At 42.6% G+C, this 23,668-nt stretch overlaps 1 protein-coding gene and 1 long non-coding RNA gene across 10 annotated transcripts in view; one reads left to right on the top strand and one right to left on the bottom strand.

The window, feature by feature from the left end:
* Positions 1-23,668, bottom strand: part of GALNTL6 (polypeptide N-acetylgalactosaminyltransferase like 6) — an 818,464-nt gene that overhangs the window by 417,497 nt on the left and 377,299 nt on the right. The window lies entirely within an intron of this gene.
* LOC128327290 (uncharacterized) lies at positions 4,094-15,042 on the top strand. Of its 2 annotated transcripts, none has more exons than XR_008308567.1 (3): positions 4,094-4,227; positions 4,964-5,113; positions 14,982-15,042. It is a non-coding gene; the product is annotated as an uncharacterized LOC128327290 (long non-coding RNA). The 2 variants fall into 2 exon arrangements; XR_008308566.1 differs by lacking the exon at positions 14,982-15,042 and adding an exon at positions 6,400-6,515.

The raw sequence follows: 23,668 nt of genomic DNA, 5'->3' as shown, positions 1-23,668 counted from the left end.
TTGCATCCCAAAACTAATATGTGGTTGATATTTCATATGGGTAATCAGAGCACACAAATGGATTAACCTTAATCTTGTGAAGGTATAGCATAAATAGAGAATCAAACCTGGGCTTCTGATGCTCATTTTTAGAGCATTTTTTTCAGTGCTATTTAAGCATGATGGGATTGATTTTTCCCTTCAAAAGCAGGTCTCTCAAACTCAATCAGGTATGTGTAAAATTAATTAGATGTCCTACATGAGATACAAGCCATCCCTTCATAGATTTTTCAGTCAACATAATTGTTTTATTACTAGAACAAGCACATTCCTTCTAATAGACTTTATACATGAATTCTAAATGTATTAAAAGAGAAAGTGAAATGCTTCAAGCAAAACAAGGGCTCAAGTTAAAAGTGAGGAAATGGAAGAGGAGTAAAGCGGATTACTATCTAATGACATTTTCTTGGATTCTAAAAATATTATATTCATTTCTGAAAAGCTTAGGGAACAATTGAACGGCAGCCAACACAAACTTTCATTGGTTTTAATAGGGCTGGATTGCACTATAAAGGGATGTGCTCCAGATCTCAAATGTGGTCCTGCAATACAATGCACCTCATCTCTACATGGCAAAGAGCTATCCACAGCCCACACTGATTTCCCATCTGTCCCCCTCACAGCAGATATTGAAGTCTCAGGTTATGCAGATGTGATTTTAAATTTTTTTCCCCCAGGGAGGGAGTACATGCTATACTACGAAAATTTCCATGGGTAAACATGCATTATTTCACAATATGAATTAGTAATACTCTAATGAATTTATATGGTCTAATCAAATTGGTATCAACTTTTTTTCCAAATGACTCTGAAAAACCCTTTTCCTCCCATGTTTTGCTCTAGTGCATGACGATGGAATGGGATCAGTTCCCAGCCTCCACATGTTCACTGGTCCTGCCCTAGATCTCAACATGGTCACATAGGAACATAGGAAACTGCCATATACTGAGTCAGACCATTGGTCTATCTATCTCAGTATTGTCTTCACAGACTGGCAGCAGTTTCTCCAAGGTTTCAGCCAGGAATCTCTCTCAGCCCTATTTTGGAGAAGCCAGGGAAGGAACTTGAAACCTTCTGCTATTCCCAGAGCGGCTCCATCCCCCAAGGGGAATCTCTTACAGTGCTCACGCTTTTAGTCTCCCCTTTATATGCAACCAGGGCGGACCCTGCTTTAGCTAAGGGGACAATGGATCTCAGCAACAAATGGGCAGGCAGGATGTGATGGTGGCCAAGTGAGTGGATGGGGGGAGGGGTTGGAAGGTCGAGGGGGCTGTGGGTAGGTGAAGTGAGCACGCGGCGGGGGGATGGGCCTTCCTGCTTCCCAATGGGGTGGTCAAAGTTAGACTTTGTCTGGGACACCAAAAATTCTTGTTCAGCACTTATTGAATGGATGGATGAAAGAGAAAAAGGTTTATACTCAAGAAATACCCATCTCTCTAATGTGCAGCTCTTTGGCTATAAAATATTTACAGTTTTGCAGTGTTTTAAATTTTTTCTTAAAATGTAATCAGTATAAGGAATTTCACATGTGTTAATATTCTAACAAAAATAAGTTCCAGATTATTTTTAGATAAATATCTCAACCATATCAAGAAGGTAAATATCTTTTTCTAAGTAAATACCATACGGACAATGCAATTCTCCAATTATACTCAGAAATGTAATCCTCATACTATTACCTAGAAGCAAGTACCACTATGTTCAACGGGACTTACTCCCATGGAAGCATACATATTTTTTCCTGATCAAATATTGCAGTTAAATATTTTTGGCTATTGGAAATGTTTTAAAGATACGTATACAACATGCACAATTAACATGTCTTATATTTTTAGTTTAGTTTACAAAATATAAGTCAAACCAGTTAACTATTGACACTCCAAACTGGTGACATTCCAACTGATGTCACTGGAAAATTTCCTAGGAAAAAACAATTCAAAGTTCTCTAGACAACCCATACCACAGTGCATGTGAATCGTAGCCCAAGTCAGTAGACCAAAATAACAAAACAAAAGGGGGGGAAAACAAACAAGGAAACAAAGAAAGAAGAAAGTAAGTAAGTACGGGTTCAAAAGATAAAATATAACATCCCAGTTTGATTTAACCAACATTTGCCTAGGCCAGGGATTCCCAGCCAAAGGCTACGGTGGCTGGGGTGATGGGTTGTAGTCAAACAACAACAGGAGACCCAATTTTGAGAATCCTGTCCTAGACTGTGGAACAAATGTTGGCATTCATGGGAGCATGGAGGCTCTGGACTGAGCATGAGTGTGTAAAAGGGGAGACTCAGGGCCAAATGACGCATCACATTTTGTTGGGATTTGTTTTGTTTTGTTGTAAGGCACCCTGAGTGGCAGTGTGGTGAGGGGTGAGATATAAACAAACAAACAAATAACCAAGTCTAACATTAGCTGATGGTTTTAACATAAAGTAGATTGAAAGTCCCCCCACCCCCGCCCAACTCTTTAATCAAAAAACAGCAGCAGAGAAATCTGATCGATTTGAGACCACAGCACAAGGGGAGGAAGGGTTAATACTTCCTTAACACAGTTTGGAAAAATGTGCAGTTTTCCCAACAATTGGCTATTTGCAGCTACAGTATTTAAATAGTGCTTTTGAGAGCAAATAGCCACTTCTGAGAGGTGATTTTCAGTGGGAAACCAGTGCAGGAGAAAGTGTTAATACTCCCATGTGCTGAGGTTCCAAGGTAGATTGCCCTCCCCTCATGGGTTTGTTGGGGGATGCTCCCCCCACCCCGCAACAGACACTTTCAGTTTACTTTAGTTACTTATTTCAGTTAATGATATGATTAACATAATGTACAGTTTGCCCCTATTCTCACTTTTCTCAACCTCTGTCAATGTGCCTTTCCAATATCATAAGAACTTTCTGCAAGACTGGAAACCTGATTTGACCCTGGGTGCTTTTTGTGCAAAGCAGAGGATGACAATGTTTTCCAAACTAATGAACACTGAACAAATGATCCCTTACATCACACCTTGTCTCTGCATTAGAAAAATACAAAAATGCAGAGTTTCGTGGATATGGGGGAGAGAGCAAAATTACATAGCGACATCATAACACAAACTTGATAATACCAAAAAGTCTATTTTCCTACCCAAATTCTATCAATATGATAATCATCTTATTTGAACAGATGTGTAAATAGGGAATCACACATCATTAGTGTTTCTACTAAGTCTTCAGAAATAAAAACGTACACAAATTCTTCATTTCTGTCTACGTCTGCAAAAGAATGAAAAATGCATTTACATAAAGATAAAGGTGCATACATAACCTTCATTTTTATGAGAGAGAGAAATATGGTGGAATTTTCTTCCCTTGGCTAGGGTAATGAAAAAGGCAATGCTGTCAAATTATCTATGGCATCATTCTCTACAAGCAAGTGTCAGGAACAAATGAATGCAGATAAATTATGGCCTTTTCCTCCCACAGTAAGACATAAAGCTTATCTTGGTTGTTTGGCAGGACCAGTACATAAGCTCTAATGGAAGCTGAAATTGTCTGCAATAATACCCAGCATCTGAAGGAGAGGTTAATCTGGTTTCCTAAACTGATTAACATGTTTGAGCTTTATGTCAGAGTTTATAAATTAGCACAGTAGGACACACAGTGTCCCTAATGAAATACCAATATTTGGGATTCACATAATACACATCCCCCCCCAACAATTAACAATTTAAATATGTTTAAATATATTCCCCTGCATACTGGGCTAGGATGGAGTAGGGAGTTTGCAAATGACTTGATAATGTTTTCATAACAAGAACATAACAAAAAGTCGATTTCTTCTACCAGAATCCAATCAAAATAATAATCATTATATTATTTGAAAAGATATGAAAATAGGGTATCATACATGATATAATTCCATGTATGACACTTGTGGCTTTTCTGTGTAAGTATAAGAATACATTAGGCTCTGGTGCTTTTGAAATAATACTGAAAGGTGAGGATGAAAGGACTGTACAGTCCTTTTCAATAGGAGTGTTCATGGAGCCAGTTTTGGCAGTTTGATTCAAATTTGAACCGACCCAGTTCAAATTGTGGGTTTGAAAGTTGTGAGCTGGTTGTGAGCCGGTTCACTTGAACCAGCCAACTGTCCAGTCTGTTTGATCAAACCAGTGTGACCTGGTTCAAGCAGCTCTGCTTGTAAAGTGGAATCTGGTAAGAATTCCCCTTTAGAAGAAAAGGGGAATCCTTCCTCTAATTGGGTTTTAAGGGAGGCCAGTGGGAAGCTTTGGAGGTAGCACACCAGAGCTATGCCCAGCAGTGCAAGCCAGTGGTGGCCCAGTTTTCTTTTAAAGGGGAATCCTCACTGAATTTCTCCTTTTCAAGCAGAGCCCCTCAAACTGGTCCATATCAGACCAGACCTGTTCCAGTCTAAATTTGGACTAGCTGCCTTTTTGTTTAGGCCAGTCCGGTTCAAGTTGAACCTGGTTCAAATCAAACTGGTTCCAACCACCCCAGACATTAAAAATAGAAGAGAGAGGATGTACATCGGTGGGGACAGTAGCATTAGTGGCAATTTATAAATTGCTCCTGCTCCTGACCCATGCATTTGTGTTAGATAGCGCAATAGCTCCGTGTTAATCTTTGCATATAGAAGGTCCACGTTCAATCCCTGGCATTTCCAAGCAGAGCTTAAAGAGACTTCTGCCTGAAACTTTGGAGAGTTGTTGCTCTCCAAAGTATAGTCTCCACTGTAGACAATGCTAAGCTATATGGACCAATGGTTTGACTTGGTATAATGCAACTTCCTGTGTTTCTTCTTTTGAGATGAGCCTACATACAATGTTGAAATTAATGTAGAAAAAAGTGTGTAGGTAGTGGGTGGAATCAGTGATGCTGCCCCCTACATATGTATGCTCTTCACCATGCATTTTAACATCTTACATTGCAGGACCCCATGGAGACTGCAATGTGTCTCTGTTTACTGTGCACAAAAGTACATTACACTCCGCATGGGATCCCAGCTGCCTACTGTGAATTATGCCCCCAAAATAAATTCTATCAGCGGAATAAATTATGCTAAGAATCTGGATCTATGGAGGTATGTAGTTAGTACACACAAAGGAATCTGTTCACACAACAAATTAAATATCTGTAGGATGGGCCTCATCCTTGCCCCTGCTTGATCCCTCCTCTACACAAAAAGGCTGTTCACACAAGCAGCCCTACCTGGGCTTGCACAGCTTTACTGGGGTAGGGCTGCTTGCATAAAGCACTGGGATTGCAGCTGATCCTGCCACTGCCATGCTGGATAGGCCTGGGATTTTACTCAGGTGAAAGGGTATGAGCACAGAGAGAGCAGAATGGCAAGAGTGCCTGGGTGAGGGGGAATCCCTCAGGTTACTGCATTCCTGGCACGGTGCATTGAGGAATGGCAGTGGTCTTCCTCCTCTTGCTTCTAGTCAGCCACAGCGTGGCCAGTTCATGTTCCACACAAGCAACAGAGCTGTCAGGAGAAGTTTGATTGTGGTGCGGGGAGGTAGGAGCCTAGCTTCCCATCAGTCCTCCCCAACCCCCGAAATGTTGGGCCATGAGAACAACCTTATAGTCTACCAAGATTTTAGCCAGATAATAAAGAGTCAGTGTAGATGTGGATGGATCACATTCTTTTCAGAAGATGAAGCTTTTGAAAGTCATAGCTGGACACTACTGTAATCTTAGGGAACTATTAACAGTTTATTCCATTTTGACTCAAAATGTTTACAAACTAAATATAGGGGTTGTTCTTCAAATGACCATGCAAGTATTTGGGAAGGAGGAGCGGGGAGGCAGGATGCAACCTACCTTCCCTCAGATGACCATTCACAGCCTGGGTGGTGCGCAAGCCATATGCCTATACAACCTTTGTTGTCAAGAGCAGCACCGATGAACCTCCATGCTGCTCCTGGCAGCACTGGTAAATTGAGTCTGGGACAATCAATTCCACAATGCACTGCACGACACACACAATGCATTGGGGAATTTCTCCAAGTGATGGGTGCTCTAGGCACTTGGCTGGGCTAGTAATAGCCTGGCTCACACATAAGCCCATAGGCCAGGTTAAGGGAGTGCTCGCTTCCTTAATCTCGGCTAACAGCCGATCTAATAAGTGGGGCTAGGCAGCGCTGCCCTGCCAAGATCCTGCCAGTTTGCACATGAAGGCTAACCCAGGCTGCGCATCACTAGCCTGTGTTACGCTGAGCGTGAGAACAGCATCAAAATCTACAAAAATGTTCTGAAAACAATGGCTGACATTTTGACTAAATGACTTAACAGAATTCTCATTGAAAATAATAGGACTAGTTAGTCATTATTATTTTGGAAAGTCATGAAAGCATTTCATTCCAGGCAATATAGTTGGAGTCAATCCAGGGACACCATTGCAGACTCAGAGACTACAAAAGATGTCAAAAGATTCCATAAGATCATTTTTGGATACATTCAAATTAAAATGTGAAAATGCACTGTATTTTAAGAGCTTTTGTTGCCACCAGCTCCTTTCTTTTAAGCCCCATGGTAACTACAGCAATGTTATCAGCCTAAAACAAACAGACACCTCTTCTTTTCCCCCAAAGCAAAGGGATTTGTGCCTTTGGCATGCGCACCTAGTGCATAGACACAGTTAATTTATAATACCCATGCAGGATGTAGGACTTGCAAGTTGGCCAGAAATTTAGGTGCTCCTGAGGCACAATCATACGTGATCTGGAACACATTATAGAATTGTTGATCATCCTGCTGAATGTTCCAGTAAAACCATCTGTACTGTTTTGCATCCCAGCATACAAGAGAGTTTGACCATGAACTAATATAATCTACACTAATTATACATATTCCTTTTATGATCTTGCTGTCTCTGTTCACAAACTCAATTTCATGTTCACACTTGGTAGAAATGCAGCTTTCATCCAGTAACATGATGTGTCTTCCTTAGACATTTTAGAAAATTGGGAGGGAGAATTTGCTCATGAGACTCACAGATCCAAGGTTCACTGAAATGAATAGGCTCTGAACCATTTTGTCTCAATCATTTTAAAAAGTGAAAATGTTTGCTCTTTGTGGCAACAATATATTAAGCATAGAAAATTTGAATATTGCACACAGCAATCACCAAGAAATATTACACGGAGAGTGAGAGCAAGAGAGCTGTACTGCCACTGTCCATTTCTTGCCACAACACTATCTCGCAAACAAACCAAGACACAACTCAAGGAAGACAGCACCCAAGTTCTGCCTCTATCAATCTGAGATCCAGCAAAACCAGATAGTTAGGGAAGAAATAGCACAGCATATTACCTTTAAAGCTCTGAACAGCTTTGGTCCAGGCTAACTTAGAGAGCGCCTTCTTCAGTATGATCCCCATCATCGTTGAGGTTATCTGGAGAGGTCCGTCTCCAGTTACCACTGGTACGTCTGGTGGTGACTTAGACCTTTTCTGTAGCTGCTCCTGGTCTATGGAATGCACTCCCAGCAGATAGCCACAGTTTAGGCTCGCTGTCAGCCTTTATTTATTTATTTATTCATTCATTCATTCATTCATTCATTCATTCATTCAATTTTTAGACCGCCCTTACAAAATAGCTCAGGGAGGTTCACAAACATCAAAGACCCTTTAAAACAATTTAAGAGCACTGGAAGGCCAGGCTGAACAGGCAGGTCTTTAGGGCTCTCCTAAATTCCAATAAAGAATTCAAATTACGGGTTTCTGCAGGGAGCACATTCCACAGTCCAGGAGCGGCTACAGAGAAGGCCCGCCTCTGGGTCACCACCAGACGAGCTGGTGGCAACTGGAGCTGGACCTCCTCAGATGATCTTAGTGTGCGGTGGGGATCAGACCGAAGAAGGCACTCTCTAAGGTAACCTGGACCTAAGCCATTCAGGGCTATAAAGGTAATAACCAGCACTTTGTATGTTGCTCGGAAACATATCGGCAGCCAATGCAGCTGTTTCAAAACAGGAATAATATGGTCTCTCCGTGTTGCCCCAGAGACCAGCCTTGCTGCCACATTTTGAACTAACGGAAGTTTCCAAACTATGTACAAAGGCAGCCCCACATAGAGCGCATTACAGTAGTCAAGCCTGGAGGTTACCAGCTGATGCACCACTGTTCTGAGGTCATCCTCCTCTAGGAATGGAGACCGCTGTCGAATCAGCCTAAGCTGATAAAAAAGCACTCCTGGCCACATCCTCCACCTGAGATACCAGAGTGAGGCCTCGATCCAGGAGTACCCCAAGCTGCGTACTTGTGCCTTCTGGGGGAGTGTAACTCCATCCAGCACAGGGAGATCTAACTCATCCCTCAGATTCTGAGTCCCTACAATGAGCACCTCCATCTTGCTTGGATTCAGCTTCAATTTGTTATCCCTCATCCAGCCCATTACTGCCTCTAGGCAGGTATTTAGGGAATGAACGCCATTTCCTGATGAAGCAGATGAAAGAGAGAAGTAGATTTGGGTGTCATCAGCATACTTATAACACCCAGTCATGTGTTGTTCTTTTTAAAAAATTATTTTGATTGGTTGTAAATGGTTTTAATTGTTTTTGAATTGTTTTTAGCACTGTGTTTTGAATTGTGTGTTTTTATGTCTTTTAAAAAATTGTTGTACACCACCCAGAGCCTCTGGATGGGGTAGTTTATAAATGTAACAAACAAACAAACAATAGTGCTAAGAAAAGAAAAACAAAAAATCAAACCTATTTCCCTCCTGATGTATCCTTTTCAAGAGAGGCACAGTATAAGGGCAACCTCCTAGTCCCTTTGAATACATTTTGAATTCCCTCCTTTTGTGTTCCTCATCCATCCCCCCAGCCAATGGGGGACAGTTGCCCATGACAACACTTGATTTATATGGTGATCAGCAAGGAGATTGCAAGCCAGTAGGACGCCAGTGCCAGAAAACCAGTCAGCAATTGAAAAACAGGCATCCAAAATGGCACTCATAATGTCAAAACATTTCAATTGAAATGGGGTTGTTCTGCTCCAAGTTCAAAACAGGCCCTTTATTTAAAGAGTGTTCTGTTAAGAGCTCGAAACAGTCCATTATGAGTCAAAATATTTATTCACTGAAACATTCTGCACATCCCTAGTTCTCAGAGATGGGCTCTTGCTATAACATGGGACTCTGTAATTATATGAGCATACTAACCCCTGACACCAGCCCTGACTTAACAAAATATTACAGGCGATGCATAGTCAGCAACAACTACACAACCCTTATTGTATTTAATTAGAGTATGAGAATTTGTGCAAATATACTGTGGAAACTGCAAGCAAGGATCCATGGAGTTCTTTTCAGGTTCCTGCTCCAGGCAGTGTGAATATAACTTGGAAACTTGGAAACTCAATTTCCGGTCCACAAAGAGGCCAAAAAAGGAACAGACTGAACTTCTGAAAGGAGAGGTATTGGCAATCACCTTCCAACATTTTACACCTGAAAATAGGAAAGTTCTTGTACTCATTCTGATACCAATTATGAGAGACTGAGAGGTCACATTCACACAAATGAAAACTGTGTTCTACCCAGGTTTGGGAGCTGTGTGTATGCTACAAATTTTTGGTTGTGTGGATGCAAACTCAGTAGGAAGAGGGAGAAGTGATTGTGTGGAAGCAAAGTAGGAGGAAAATCTACCCAGGTTGTTGGCACGCACACAACCAAATGTTGGGAGCAAACACACAGCTCCAAAACCTGGGTAGAACACAGTTTTTGTATGTGTGAATGACCTCTGAGTCTTTCCAACCAAAAGCCCTTCTCCTTCTATAAGGTGCATTCATTTACTCTGTAATAGACTGCCCTCATCTGGCTTTTGAAGCAGGAATATTAATTAACTGATCATAACTGATTACCCCTGCTAACTTGGTACTCCTGCTAACTTGGCAAAGAGGCACCTTTTAACATGGTGATTCTCTTTATTTAGCAGGGGGAAAGTAACTGGCCCTCTCCACCTCCAGCACAGTACCTCCAGTGACTGTTGCTGGTGTCTATCTTATGTTTCTTTTTAGATTGTGAGCCCTTCGGGGACAGGGGTCCATCTTATTTGTTTGTTATTTCTCCATGTAAACCACCCTAAGCCATTTTTTGGAAGGGCGGTATAGAAATCTAATGAACGAATGAATAAGTACCTTTTAAAATATATTCATATATCTCACATTTTTCAGGTCTCTAGGGATTCAAGTATTTTGAAACTCAGTAATGCAGAAATGATTCACAGAAAACAATATATTTTACTGAATATACTGTCCAAGAGCGATAACTAAAGCATGTCCAGAAACACACACTATCTGGATAGTCGGAGACACATAGAAAGCTGCCTTATATCAAGACAGGCCATTGTTCCATCTAGCTCAGTATTGTCTACAGATTGGCAGTGGCTTCTCCAAAGTTGCATGCAGGAGTCTCTCTGTCTTATTTTGGATATGTCAGGGAGGGAACTAGGTGCCTTCTGCATGCATGTGCTCTTCCTAGAGCAGCCCCATCCCCTGAGGGAAATGTCTTCAAGTGCTCACACATGTAGCCTCCCATTCAAATGCAAACTAGGGTGACCCTGCTTAACAAAGGGGACAATTCATGCTTCCACCACAAGAACAGCTCTCCTGCCATGATTATTGCCTGGTTGGGGTGGGTGGGTAAATGAGAAGCTAGTGCAACTGTGCACACATCTATATATTTATTTCTCCTACGTGTACCCATCGCTAGTCCCATGCGTGGCAGCTCTCATGAGAGTTCACGGGCAGCTGTCGATTAGCAACAGGGACGGGGGAGAAAATATGGATGCCAGCTGCCGGCGGGCAGGAGCAGGTGGTGGCGGGCCACCTGGCCGGAGGGAGCAGGCAGCAGTGGGCTGGACTGGCCAGCGGGAGCAGGTGGCAGTGGGCTGGCCAAGCGGCCAGGAATTGGCAGGCAGGCGGGAGGAGGTGGGCCAGCTTTCCAGCCAGAAACCGCGAGCGAGCAGGAGGGAAATAAGCAGGCCGGGGGAGGGAAGTGGGCCAGTGGGGGGGAAGGCCGGGTGGGGGGGAGAAGCGGGCCAGGCAGGCTGGCAGAGGTGCAGATGTTCTGCGCCCCGCCCAGCTAGTTCATTTTATTTTCCTATCCCATAAATCACAAAAATCTATGACAAATTCAAAATGGGGACAATGACTTACCAGGATAGAAATCAGGGGGAAAAGACTGACCCAAGAGTTGGAAAACGTTGGTAAGTATGGACTGAAACCTTTTGGTAGTCATGTCTCCTGACCTTGAAACCTGTCTTCCCCATGTCCAAGTATAAACATGGGGTCATGATAATATTCCATTCTGCATTTGTTTGAACAGGAATGTTTTGCAAGGATATGCTTCTTTCATTGTTACAGGGTTTCCTCTTTGTGCTCTTGCCTTGAGGAGGACAAGGAACTGTGTGTCCATATTTCTAGTACCGAAGAATTTGATAGGCTGGCTTCACACATAGGCCAAACCAGCAGTTCAGAAGACATACCAAAGCCCTGAGCAAATGCATGAGGCCTACTTCTGGTCTTGGAAACAATACGCCAAGATTGGGAATGTCATGTGAATTCATCAATCTCGCATATCCTGCCCTATTTGCAGCAGGGAACCTGCTGTCTCTCACTTAATCTAAATGGCAGATGTCCAGTTCCATGCTGAAAGTTGGGCATAATATGCCAAGATTGGTGGGTTTGCGCAACATGCCCAATCTCATCATATTGTTGCCAAGATTGGAAGCAGGGCTTATGCATGCGCCCACAGCTTTGGTACCTCTGTTAAACTGCCAGTTTGGCACTATGTGTGAAGTTAGATATGGACAGAAATGCCTATCTGGTTAGTGACTGGAAGGTTAGTTATTGTAGACGATCTAAAGAAGAGGAATGATACAAGAGTGAGATTTGCAAGTGGGATTGTATTTTCTTTTTCTGTTGTGTACACCTGGGAAATGTTTTGCTATCAAGACAATATTCTAATTATTGATATTATAAATGTGCACAGATTTTCTTGCTTGCATCCGAGCCTGCCTCAGTATTAATCTCTGTAGTGTGGACAGATGGAAAGAGAAGGTTATACAAGGGCTTGTTGTAGTAGCTCAGTGATGAGTGAAACAGTATATATTGAACCTGCTCAAAACATTCTCTTTTTTATTATTATTGAACATATTGCTAAGCACTAGCACTGAAGCATATTTCACAGCTCAACATGTGCTCAGCTTTGGCCCAATTAAGTTCTGTTTAAGAGGCCAAACCCCTTCATTGGAAGTGGGAAACATGATTACAAGCAAGCAAACACAAACAAATATGCATAGGATGGCATTTTTGTTTTGTTTTGTTTTGTTTTCCAATTCTGTTCTCAAAGCTTTTCTACTAGAATAATGCTATGTTTTTAGAGGGTTTCTGTTACTCCTTTTTGAATCAATTTTAGATTTGCTCAAAAGGTCCCTACTAGGCAACAAAATCATCTGCTGCTTTATCTGAGCATGGAGTATATTTTTTCCAGTAACATAGTATTTCATTCTTGCTCAAGCAGGAAACTTTCTATGTACCTTCCTTCTATGCAAGGCTAAAACACACATCTCACAGTATATTTTCAACATAAAGAGAATACAGAAATAATGCATGGTTTCACTTTTTGATTTGGAACTTTTTGGGTCTTTCATTTTCAAATGAATATAATATTTGAACACTGGGAGAGAAATCATATTGAAGTTAATGGGGCTACACACAGCATGTAACATGAAGCATTCAGAAACTCTTTGGCTACAAACTTTCTAGAATGACTATAATTACAATAACTGCATTCTCATAGTGTTGCATGCCCAGCAAAGTGAGAACAAGGAAAAAAGCATACAGACTAGCGGATGCACACACAGCAATTCAATCACTAGAAATATGGATTTAGCATTTCCAATTTACATAGTTTAAGAGGTGTGCTATCTTTCCACCATATAATCATGTGGAAGGGATGGTACATTGAAACCACCCATCACTATGCAATATATCACACGGTGAGGGGAGGTTCATACGTTCCACACTCCAATGTGATTAGATGAGGGAGACTAGAAGTATGAGCACTGTAAGATGTTCCCCTTAGGGGATGAGGCTGCTCTGAGAAGAGCAGAAGGTTCCAAGTTCCTTCCCTGGCATCTCTAGATACGGTTGAGAGAGAATCCGGCCTGCAATCTTGGAGAAGCCTCTGACAGTCTGGTTAAACAATACTGAGATAGATGGACCAGTGGTCTGTCTTGGTATAAGGCAGCTTCCAACATTCCCAAATTCCTCCCCACATGACATATAATCCAAACCAACCATTGTTATAGTACTTAAAATTGAGATCCTTTTGTTTAAGATCACAGTCACGCGGTAGTAAAATGAAGATGCATTAAATATTGTGTTATTAGTAACTTGGCCTCAACTTTTAGCTAAATATCTAGTAAGTATTCATTAAGCGGCAATTGCTATTACAATTCTGTCACTTTTCTCTATACACACAAGTGATGGAACCAGCCAAGCATTATCCATGTATAGCTCAGACTAAAAGTCCAGGCAGCTTTATAATGGGAAAAGCATTATGCTGAGAGGAGTTCTCCTGCTCAGATTAAAAGTCAAGAGAGAGGAACTAAAGCCTTTCCCTACATTCCATCCATCCATCCATCCACGCACTCAGCTACCCACCTACCTGCAGGTATCAGGCTCTCCCTTACTTTGTTGCTGCTTTAAGTAGCAGAGAAAAGGAAGGACATCCCTCTTCCATATGCCCTCTCTGGTGCTTGGCATGCTGAGGCACAAGTTACATTGAGAAATGTGGATTTTTCCATGACTCTTGTCAGTACTAAGATTTTGCCTCTCACTCCTTGAATCTAGCATGCAGTCAGAACAACATGCCAGGCATCAGAGAGAAAAGGGGAAGACAGACCTGAAGGACAAATTTAATTCTGTTCTACTCTCAATGACACTGTCAGGGCTATATCAGGGCCAGTTCAGAATTTGTTTGGAAAGAAACACACATTCATGTAACACACACTTCTGAGAAGATCTAATAAGAGATAAAACATTATGGTATTATTCCTTTGGAATAGCAGGGGGTTGAAATAATGTTCACATTTAAGTCTTATTTTTACCTCTAAATGAGGAGGGTGTGACCCTAAGCCTCTGTTAGCAATAGCAATAGCATTTATATTTATATACCGTTCTATAGCCGGAGCTCTCTAAGCGGTTTACAATGATTTAGCATATTGCCCCCAACATTCTGGGTACTCATTTTACCGACCTCGGAAGGATGGAAGGCTGAGTCAACCTTGAGCCCCTGGTCAGGATCGAACTTGTAACCTTCTGGTTACAGGGCAGCAGCAGATTTCAGATGGATTTAAGGGGAAGTTCAGATTATTCAATTTATGAGGTGGTTATCATGGGAAGTATTTTATTTTATTTATTTATTGTTAAATGTATATACCACCTTTCATTAAAACAATCCCAAGGCGGTATATGCCGTTAGTAGTAGTATGCAATTTTAGTAGTATGCAGTTTTCTGGGCCTGCTAGCCTCATGCTGTTGGATGGTGGTTTGAAATGAATACTCTTTCTGTGCACAGAATGGGTCACTATCTTGGTCAACGAGGAAGGAAAGCAGGGAGCTGGTGCCCGGATGATGATGGCACAGCACCTGATAGGCTCAGGATCAAAGGGACTTAGTATTCCTCCTTCAGCCTAGAGGGTATCAGAAATTTGAAGACTGTGCGACACTGTAGGTTAAACTGAGTAACAAATATCAAATGCTATTTTAGCTATAGCTCTATAACAATATGTCTGTCACTAAAGACACAAGCTACTTCAATCATTTTTGGTATTAAGTGAAAGCTATAGAAAAAGCCAATGGAAGTGCCAAGACTTATCAAAACAGTCCTATTAACAGATCCTTTGACGTCCCCTCCACCCCACTTTTCTCTTGTTAACAGGCACCAGCAAATAATTTTGAGAGAGCTACAAGAGGCTCTTCGGATTTCTGCGTAGCTGAAGGGCAAACATTGTTTCAACTGAGAACATACTAAAGAAATGCCAAAAACAAAACAAACATAATTCCACACACCCCCGCCCTCAGTTCAAATGGAAAACAGATACAGCAAACAATTGTCAGACAATTGTCCAAAGGCAAAAGCAGAGGAAATAAATACTGTAGACCATTTTGCTCATGTTTAATATTCTCAATTGTCAGATGCTCATGCTACTTAAGTGGGTGTACTTCTGCACTAGCTTCTTGCCACTCTATCAGATTTGTACAATGCCCCAAACTTTTTCTCTGGGTGGCTTACAACATAAAACAAGCTAAAACACAGAAAATAAAAACCTTAATACAATTTAAAACCAGAGTCAAATTAAAAAGCTTGGGTAAAGAGAGAAGTCTTCAGGCACTTTTTAAAAAATTGTCAGAAATCAGGAGGATCTTATTTCAACAGGGAGCATATTATTTACCTCAAGTTAAAACTTCTAATATTTATAGAACCAGTTGCTTTGGGACTGCAAGAGCAAGTGGAAAGACAATCAGGCATTGACCAATGGCCAGAGGAAAAAGGCCACTGGAAGTGTGCATCTTCTCCTTCCCAGGAAGAACATCATGGCAATAGGAAAACCAGCCTGGCCCTAAACGTTTGGCAGAGGAAAAATTAAAGGGAGGCTGCTTAATTTCTCCTTGCCAGAAAGAGCTCTGCTCTAGTTCCAGCCTACTGAAGTGAGAACATTCTGGCCTCTGTCATCAGCTAGAGGATTAAGGGCCCAGGACCAGCCTTCCACTAGGCAGACCAAGGCTACACCAGTGCCAAGAACTGCACCAGTTCTTGGCACCAGTTCTTGTGGGTCATTGAAGCTCCCTGAGCAGAAGTCAAATGGATAGAACCTGCCTCCAAGCTGTTCTCTGGCTTGCTTCTCCCCCCCACCCCAATGTGCTCTGTCTCCATCCCCTCTCTGATTTGTTCTGCTATGTTACTGCTCAGGGAGGAGCCTCCATCCTGGTTTCTCAAGCGCCCAGACCCCAAACAGGAAATAAGTGATGCACGTGGTGGTAGGCCTGGCTGCAGTCAGGCCTGGTTGGTCATAGAAGGAAGCTCCTCATAGTGCCATTAAAAGCTGAGAAACAGAGTTTGCTTGGACCTGAGAATCATAGGGCCTGCTCTGCCGAGGGGAGGGAGGTAGTGGCAATAGAGGAAGGTGGGTGTTGGACAGGCTCTGAGCTCCTCATCTCCTTTCCTTCTCCCATGGTATCGCTGGTCATCCTCATGTGCTGGTCAATCAACCTGGTGAATGACAAGCCTGTGTGGTTATGTTAAAGCTGGGTCTCCGCACTTCTTGGCTGGGGACAGGGTGCCAAAGTCAATTTTTGCCAAGAACGTCAAAACCCTAGATAGTTGTATCAATTCCACCACAGCAAGAACAGCAGTAAGTGAAAATCAGGGAGAAGAACTGGATATACTGTAAATGCTTGCTTTCAACTCTCTACTTTTGTTCTGGCATTGTCAAAGGGATTTCTCTCCTTAACATTTCCTTCTACTCTCCCTCTCCTGCATATCTTGTTTCATTCATTCATTCATCAAACTTATATACCACCCAAACCTTCGTCTCTGGGTGGTTAACATAAAGCAATTAAAACACATATAAAAGTTAAAACAAATCAACCATAAGATTAAAATCAACCATAAGATTAAAACAAACAATTTTAAAAAGCTGAGAAAGCTTGGATGAAAAGATGAGTTTTCAGATGTTTTTTAAAATTGCCAGAGATGGGGAGGATTGTATCTCAGCAGGAAGCGCATTCCACAATTTCGGGGCAGCGACCGAGAAGGCCCGTCTCTGTGTAGCCACCAAACGGGTTGGCGGTAACTGGAGACGGACCTCCTCAGATTACCTCAGTGGGCGGTGGGGCTCCATCCTCAGTTAAGGATGGAGCTACACTGGATGGATTTTTTAAGTTTTGTAGTCTGATGGGAGGGCCTGTATCTCATTTTGTTGTCTGATGTGAGCTACTTTAGGAGACAATGAGGCTACTCACACGCGTGTGCAAATTGAGACTAAGGGAGCCCAGCCCAGTTTTGCATGTGCATGTGTACTGCTGGGATTGGGCCGATCCCGGTGGCACCACGGTGGCAAACCCGCCTATGAAGCCTCCATTTAAAATGAGGTTAAGGGAGCAAGTGCTCCCTTAATTTCATTTTTACGATTGTTTGTTCTAGCAGACTCGGGGAGGGGGCGATCCCCATAATGTACCACACACTCGCATGATGCATTATTGGCGCTCCGGGGGCGGGGTGATGTGGGACGATGTGTCCCAGCATCCCAGCCCTCAGAGCTGCTGGCAGAAGTCAGTGCTCGTCTGGTTAGCCTATCCACCCTCCCAGGAAAGGCAGAATGATCTTCTACAGGGATGTAAGCTCCTTAGGGCTTCCTCCCCGCAAACCCTGTAGCCCTTTCTCGCTGCTCATGAGGAAGGCTACTTATGAGGCAAGGCTACAACACTTGGGGCTTTTTAGTTTAGAAAAAAGACGACTGCAGGGAGACATGATAAAGGTCTATAAAATCATGCATGGTGTGGAGAAAGTGGATAGAGGGAAATTCTTCTCCCTCTCACATAACACTAGAACCAGGGGTCATCCCATTAAATTGATTGCCAGGAAATTTAGGACCAGCAAACGGAAGTACTTTTTCACACAACGCATAATCAACTTGTGGAATTCTCTGCCACAAGATGTGGTGACAGCCAACAACCTGGATGGCTTTTAGAGGGGCTTGGATAACTTCATAGAGGAGAGGTCTATCAATGGCTACTAGTCAGAGGGCTACAGGCCACCTCCAGCCTCAAAGGCAGGATGCCTCTGAGTACCAGTTGCAGGGGAGTAACAGCAGGAGAGAGGACATGCCTTCAACTCCTGCCTGTAGGCTTCCAGTGGCATCTGGTGGGCCACTGTGTGAAAGAGGATGCAGGACTAGATGGGCCTTGGGCCTGATCCAGCAGGGCTGTTCTTATGTTCTTAAGGACTCAATGATTGTCTTAAAAGAAAGATAACAGAATGGCTGACAGACAGACTAAGGAACCACCAGCATTCCCAACAAAGAGCTGGTGCTGTGTAGGTTCTGCTGCTGCCTTCTGCACTAATGCTGTCCCGGGGGCGGGGGGCATTTTTTAACCATTTCCCATGCTCCTAGAAATTCTCCCTGTAGATCCCTAAAGGTCACAGAGCCATCAGAAGCATAATTCCCAGTTGTGCTGTTGAAGTTTTTGTCACATAATTTCTTATATTAGAAGCAGATTGGTAATAGATATTGATATGGAAAGCTTAACTTGACCAAGCTTGCAGGCTTGACCAAGCTTGACCAGAATTGCAGGCTTGATTAGAGATTAAAAACAAGGCAGGCCACTGGTTGTTTTTTTTTTTAAATCTAATGTTTTTTAAACATTTTATATTTTGCAACAACATGCCCAAATTGCCCCCCCACCCCATCCCCCCCCCAGAAAGAAGAGGAAGGAGAAAGAAAGGGGGGGGAAACAGAAGAGGAAAAAAGGAAGAGAAGAAGGGAGAATCACTATTGCACTAGAAGATGTGGATAGGTCAGAAGGATTCTTATTCTAAGAAAAGATTAAGAAAGTTATCCCAAATTTCAGACCATTTATCCATTTATTTTTTTAAAGTGAAATTACTGTAAGTGCTGCTGACTGTGCTGAAACTTCATAAGGATGTAATCAGGTAGCTGGGTAACAGTTTATGCTAAGAAATTGATGAATTTCACCATGGATGCAGAAAAACAAAAAATTGCAGACATCCTGCAGTTTGACATAGTTGGAACATAACGGAATGAGGGAATTTCTTGGTGGGATGGTCAAGTGTAATACTCATGACCAGGTTGGTCAGTAAACAACTATGGTCATTATAAGATATAAAATGATTGAGAAGACTGTAAGGTGTGCTCTCAGAGCTTTACTGAAAGTCTATGGCCTTCAGCTGGTTGAGAAACACTGCCTTGTTGTTTACTGTACTGGATTTTGGTGACATACTGTTTGTCTTTTCTCAACCAACCTCGCTGGAATTGATACTAAAACTAAAACAAACATTCAAGTTTAATATTGAATCATGCAAAACTGTAAGAAAGTGGCAACTTTTCTATGAATCATGGGCAAAAAACAGATCCAAAAATTGAATTCCACTGCACTTACAGTCTTTACCTTACTACATATTCTCCATTCATTCAATCACTTACCTTTTCTCTCTGCCCATTTTATCCATTCAGTGGGTGTATTCACACAATCACAGCACTCGCGGCAGAACTGATTTGGAGAACCCAGAATTTCTGGCAATTCTGGTCAAACCACTGTAGTTAACCCACATTTAACCAGGCTAGATAACCAGGATTCTAACTCTTTAACCAGGATCACTATGATTGTGTGAATGCAGCCAATACAGATTGTAAACACTGATACCTGGACAGCATCTCTTCTCTCTTGTGTATGATACTTTCCACTGAGTATTATGCTTCCAGTAAATAAATGTTATAGGAACATTACCAATAATTACATTTAAGTTAACTCAGTCCCATTAACTTCCATTAAACCAACTGAGGTACACGGGCATAAGTGAATTTTTCCATACCCAAACAAATAATTTATTCCAGTAATTTGGAGAAAGTAATCTACAAATTACTAAATAATTTGTGCCTATAGTTTTCTACATTTGAGCCTATGCATTGTTTCTTTTTGATCTTTTACAACTACATGCAAGCTGAATCAATGGAATTATACTGTAGAAAAATATTAGTCACAGACAAAAAGTCAGTTTCAGGTATTTTCACCTTTGGTAAATTTAATCTTGCATATATTATTCATAAAGGGACTGTGTATGTGTGTGTGTGTGTGTGTGTGTGTGTGTGTGTGGTTAAATTTAATGCAGAAGATAATTAATTGACCTTTCACTTTTAAATGCACATATAATTGTATTACTGTCTTTCCATTTTTTTAAAAAAATGATGAAGTGGATGAGAATCCTCAAGTGGGATGGATGACTGATCATCCCTTCTAGATTGCAAAGGGTTGTTCTCAGGAGGCTATTCTTGATTTAAATTAGGACAACATTTCACTGCTGAAACTTACAGAAAGGGTGCTTACACTTTGCTTCACCAGAACCTTGTGGCTCTGGCTCTGAAATACAGGCAAAGCCTGTGCTAGTGGCTGGTATCACTATGCTATTGGTAGCTTGAAATTTTAATTAGATGTTCTAGATAGTTTTAGATAACCATGGATATAGCAACATAAGAGGAAGGGATATCTTAAAAAGATCTACCCCTATATTTGAGCCAGAAACTGCTCAAATATAGAAATTCATCAAGGGATTGTGTTAAAAATGCCAAAAAACTTGTATGCTATTTAAGGACATTGTTTCCTGGTAGTTATTGAAGCTGCAAGTGCAAAAGTCAATTGGGTAATCATTGCTGTGGTAAATCAGTGCAGTGGCTAAGATTCTGAACTATGAACCAGGACGTCTCCAATTCACTCTTCCTCTCCCATGAACTCACTAGATGGCCTTAGGCATGCTATTCTCTTTCATTGCCAGTTCCCCATCTCTAAAATAGGATTCTAACTGAAAAATACTGCCTATTGGGGCAAAAACTAACCTGACTTCATATATTTGTTGATGATATCTGAACTGGTAGTGATAATCAGGCCAGAGATCTTGATACAGTGGTGGACAGTTCACCAAAAAACATTAATGCAATATGCAGAAGTTATGAAGAAGGTAAATTTGATGCTAGGGATCACAAGGATAGGGACTGGAAAAACCCTTGATTTTCTGTGGGAAAATGGAAGGAGCACTCTGCTCCTGTCCGGAAATGGGTTTTAGGCTTTTGCAGCAGCCCAGGAGGACACCTAGGTAATTTTGGTGCTCAGACCTGAAGGGCTTTGGAGCCCCCACTCCGCGAGGCTCCCCCTGCTGCTGTGAGGCCTCCCTTTAAAATTTTTTAGTGCAAACCTGGAGGGCCTCTGTCCTGGGGGGGGAACCTCCTGCCGCCACAGCCCACTGCTGCCCGCTGCCCACACCCGCCGCTGCCCCAGCCGCCATGCCACTCCTTGCCCTTTTCACAGCCACCATGTGTGCGGCCAGGGGTAGGAGGTGATATGAGCAGGCTGCCCACCATGGCAGTGACAGCAGCGGGTAGAGTGGCCGCTGGGTCTGTCTGTCCAGCCCAGTGGCTCTTGAGAACTATGAGGTGCTCCTGCACGTCTGTGCAGTTGGAATAGATCATTGGAAGCCCATGCTATCACAGGCTTGCAACGATCTATTCCAACTGTGCAGCCATGCTGGAACAACAAGCAGTTCTCAAGGGCCCACTGGCCACTCTGCCTTCTGCCACCCCAGGGGGAGAGATTTGCTTGGCTCACCCGCCAGTGCACATGATGGCTAAAATTATGAAAAATATTGGACGTTTGATGTGGGGGGGGGCAGCGGCGGGGCGGATGCTGGGTGGCAGGAGCCCCCCCCCGGACATTTAGAGGCCCCTCAGACCTTGGAGACCACGGTCCATGGCCCTAAGAGTGTATGGTCCATGCCCCTAAGAGGGGGTAAAAGTGCCTCTGTCCATGGCCCTAAGAGTGTACCCCTCTGAGGGGGTAAGAGTGCCATGGTCCATGGCCCTAAGAGTGTATGGTACATGGCCCTAAGAGGGGGTAAGAGTGCCTCTGCAGCAGCCCCATCATGACACCGTCAGGGCTGCCTTTGAAGTTGTGCAGCAGGCTGGGCAGCTCATTACCATTGACCATAGACTGAGCATTATGTCTCACAACAACAACAACAACAATAATAATATATACATTTGTGAAGATGCATAAGAATGCGTGGGGCAGGCTGAAATTCAGAAATAAAGTTTGAGACTCCTTTAGATAATTCAGCTGTATACATCAGCACTGTTAAAGACCTTTTATCCAATTAACAACTTGTCTCGGTGGGGGAAAAACTATTGCAGAGATCTAGAAGTAGTGAGAGACACAGCTGCTTGACAAATGGGATTTCAAGATTACTCACTAGGCATCCACTGTTAACTGTTGACAGGATTGGCAGTGCTAATGCAGACATTAAGAAAAGAACAAAAGGCTGAATTGCAAAGGTCATTATTAGCATATCATCAAAGGCTGTGTTTTTGGCTATTCTTGTGGCCACCAAGGAACAGATTAATCCTCCTAAAAGCAAGCTAAACCAATTATGCCAGAAGGTCTGTCTTATGTCAATTAGATGGTATAATGTTCTGGAATGCAAAACAAAAAACCAAAGGTTGCTCTAGCTATGAGAGAGTTCATAAGTGGAGGAACACACTAATAGATATGAAAGGCAATCAATGCAATTAACACTACGGTGCATTTGATTATCTGCACAGCCAGGGCCATCCTTAGGGTGAGGCAATCGCTCCTGGGCCCTGCACTGGTAGAGGCCCTGCATTGCTTGACAGCCTGCCCCTTCTCCATCAATGCTCCTCCAGACATCAGCAGCAGCAACGATTCTGGCTGGGTGTTCTCTGCTGCACCACCTTGCCATCCCACAACAGTCCTGACTGCAGCCCAGCAAACACAGAGTAAGCAGCAGGCGATGGGGGGATGCAAGGGCTCAGTTGCAGCACCCCGTGTGGATTTCTATCCAGATCAGCAGGCAGTTCGTAAGCAGCCCCACCCCCACTGAACAATTTTGGGCAGTTCTCTGGAGCTCATTTCCAGGCAGCCCTCCGCTGGACAATGTTCATTTCAAGGAAGTGAAATGAATGTTACCCAGCACCAAGGATTGCCTGGAAATGAGCTCTGGAGAGCTACTGGTAGCCCCTGCTGGCCCAAAATTGATTTTTTGGGGGGTGTGTGTGTGATTTTTATTAGTGATGCCTCATGGACCGGTACCCAAGGGCTCACGGACCGGCACTGGTCCATGGACCAGTGGTTCAGAAACAATGATATAGAGCACATTACAGTAATCCAGTCTGGAGATTACCAGCAGATGAACCACTGTTTTGTGGTCGTTCATCTCATCTCACATGTGAGAGAAGCCCAAAACTCACTTGAAAATCTCCATTTGTGTGCCTGTGTTTGTTTCTTGTGTATGTGTGATAGAGTTTTAAACTAAAAAAGACACCCCGTTTTACTACCAAATTCTGTAAGAAAAACCCTCCCAGTTCCAACAATTTACCTTCTTGTGAGGAAATTAGTCAGTACAGTCTTGCTTAAATGAAATGTGGTTCATAGAAGAAATCAAACTAGCTTGTGGTAGCTGTAAAATGTTGTTTGAATTTGCTTCTGAGTTTACATGTTTAGGACTGGAGAACATGTGGCTAAAAGTCAACATAAATATGTATATGTTATAGACACATATCCTGTTCTCCCTCCAAATTGTTTAGGGTAGTCTACATGTTCTTCCTCCCCACTTTTATCCTCACACACACTGATTTGCCCCCAGCCCCGTATCCCACTAGGGACAGCACTGACCACAACAATATTACCAAAGCTGCACAAAAATGTGTATCACAGAACAAGCAAATATGTTAAAACCCATGACTGGCATGGGTTGAAATTTGGCCATAAAGTTCAATCACACATTATTAATATAGTATTAATAAAGCTGGTACTATATTACTT

The sequence above is a fragment of the Hemicordylus capensis genome, chromosome 5 (genome assembly GCF_027244095.1).
Source record: "Hemicordylus capensis ecotype Gifberg chromosome 5, rHemCap1.1.pri, whole genome shotgun sequence".
Classification (NCBI taxonomy): domain Eukaryota; kingdom Metazoa; phylum Chordata; class Lepidosauria; order Squamata; family Cordylidae; genus Hemicordylus; species Hemicordylus capensis.
This window is presented reverse-complemented; position numbering and strand designations above follow the sequence as displayed.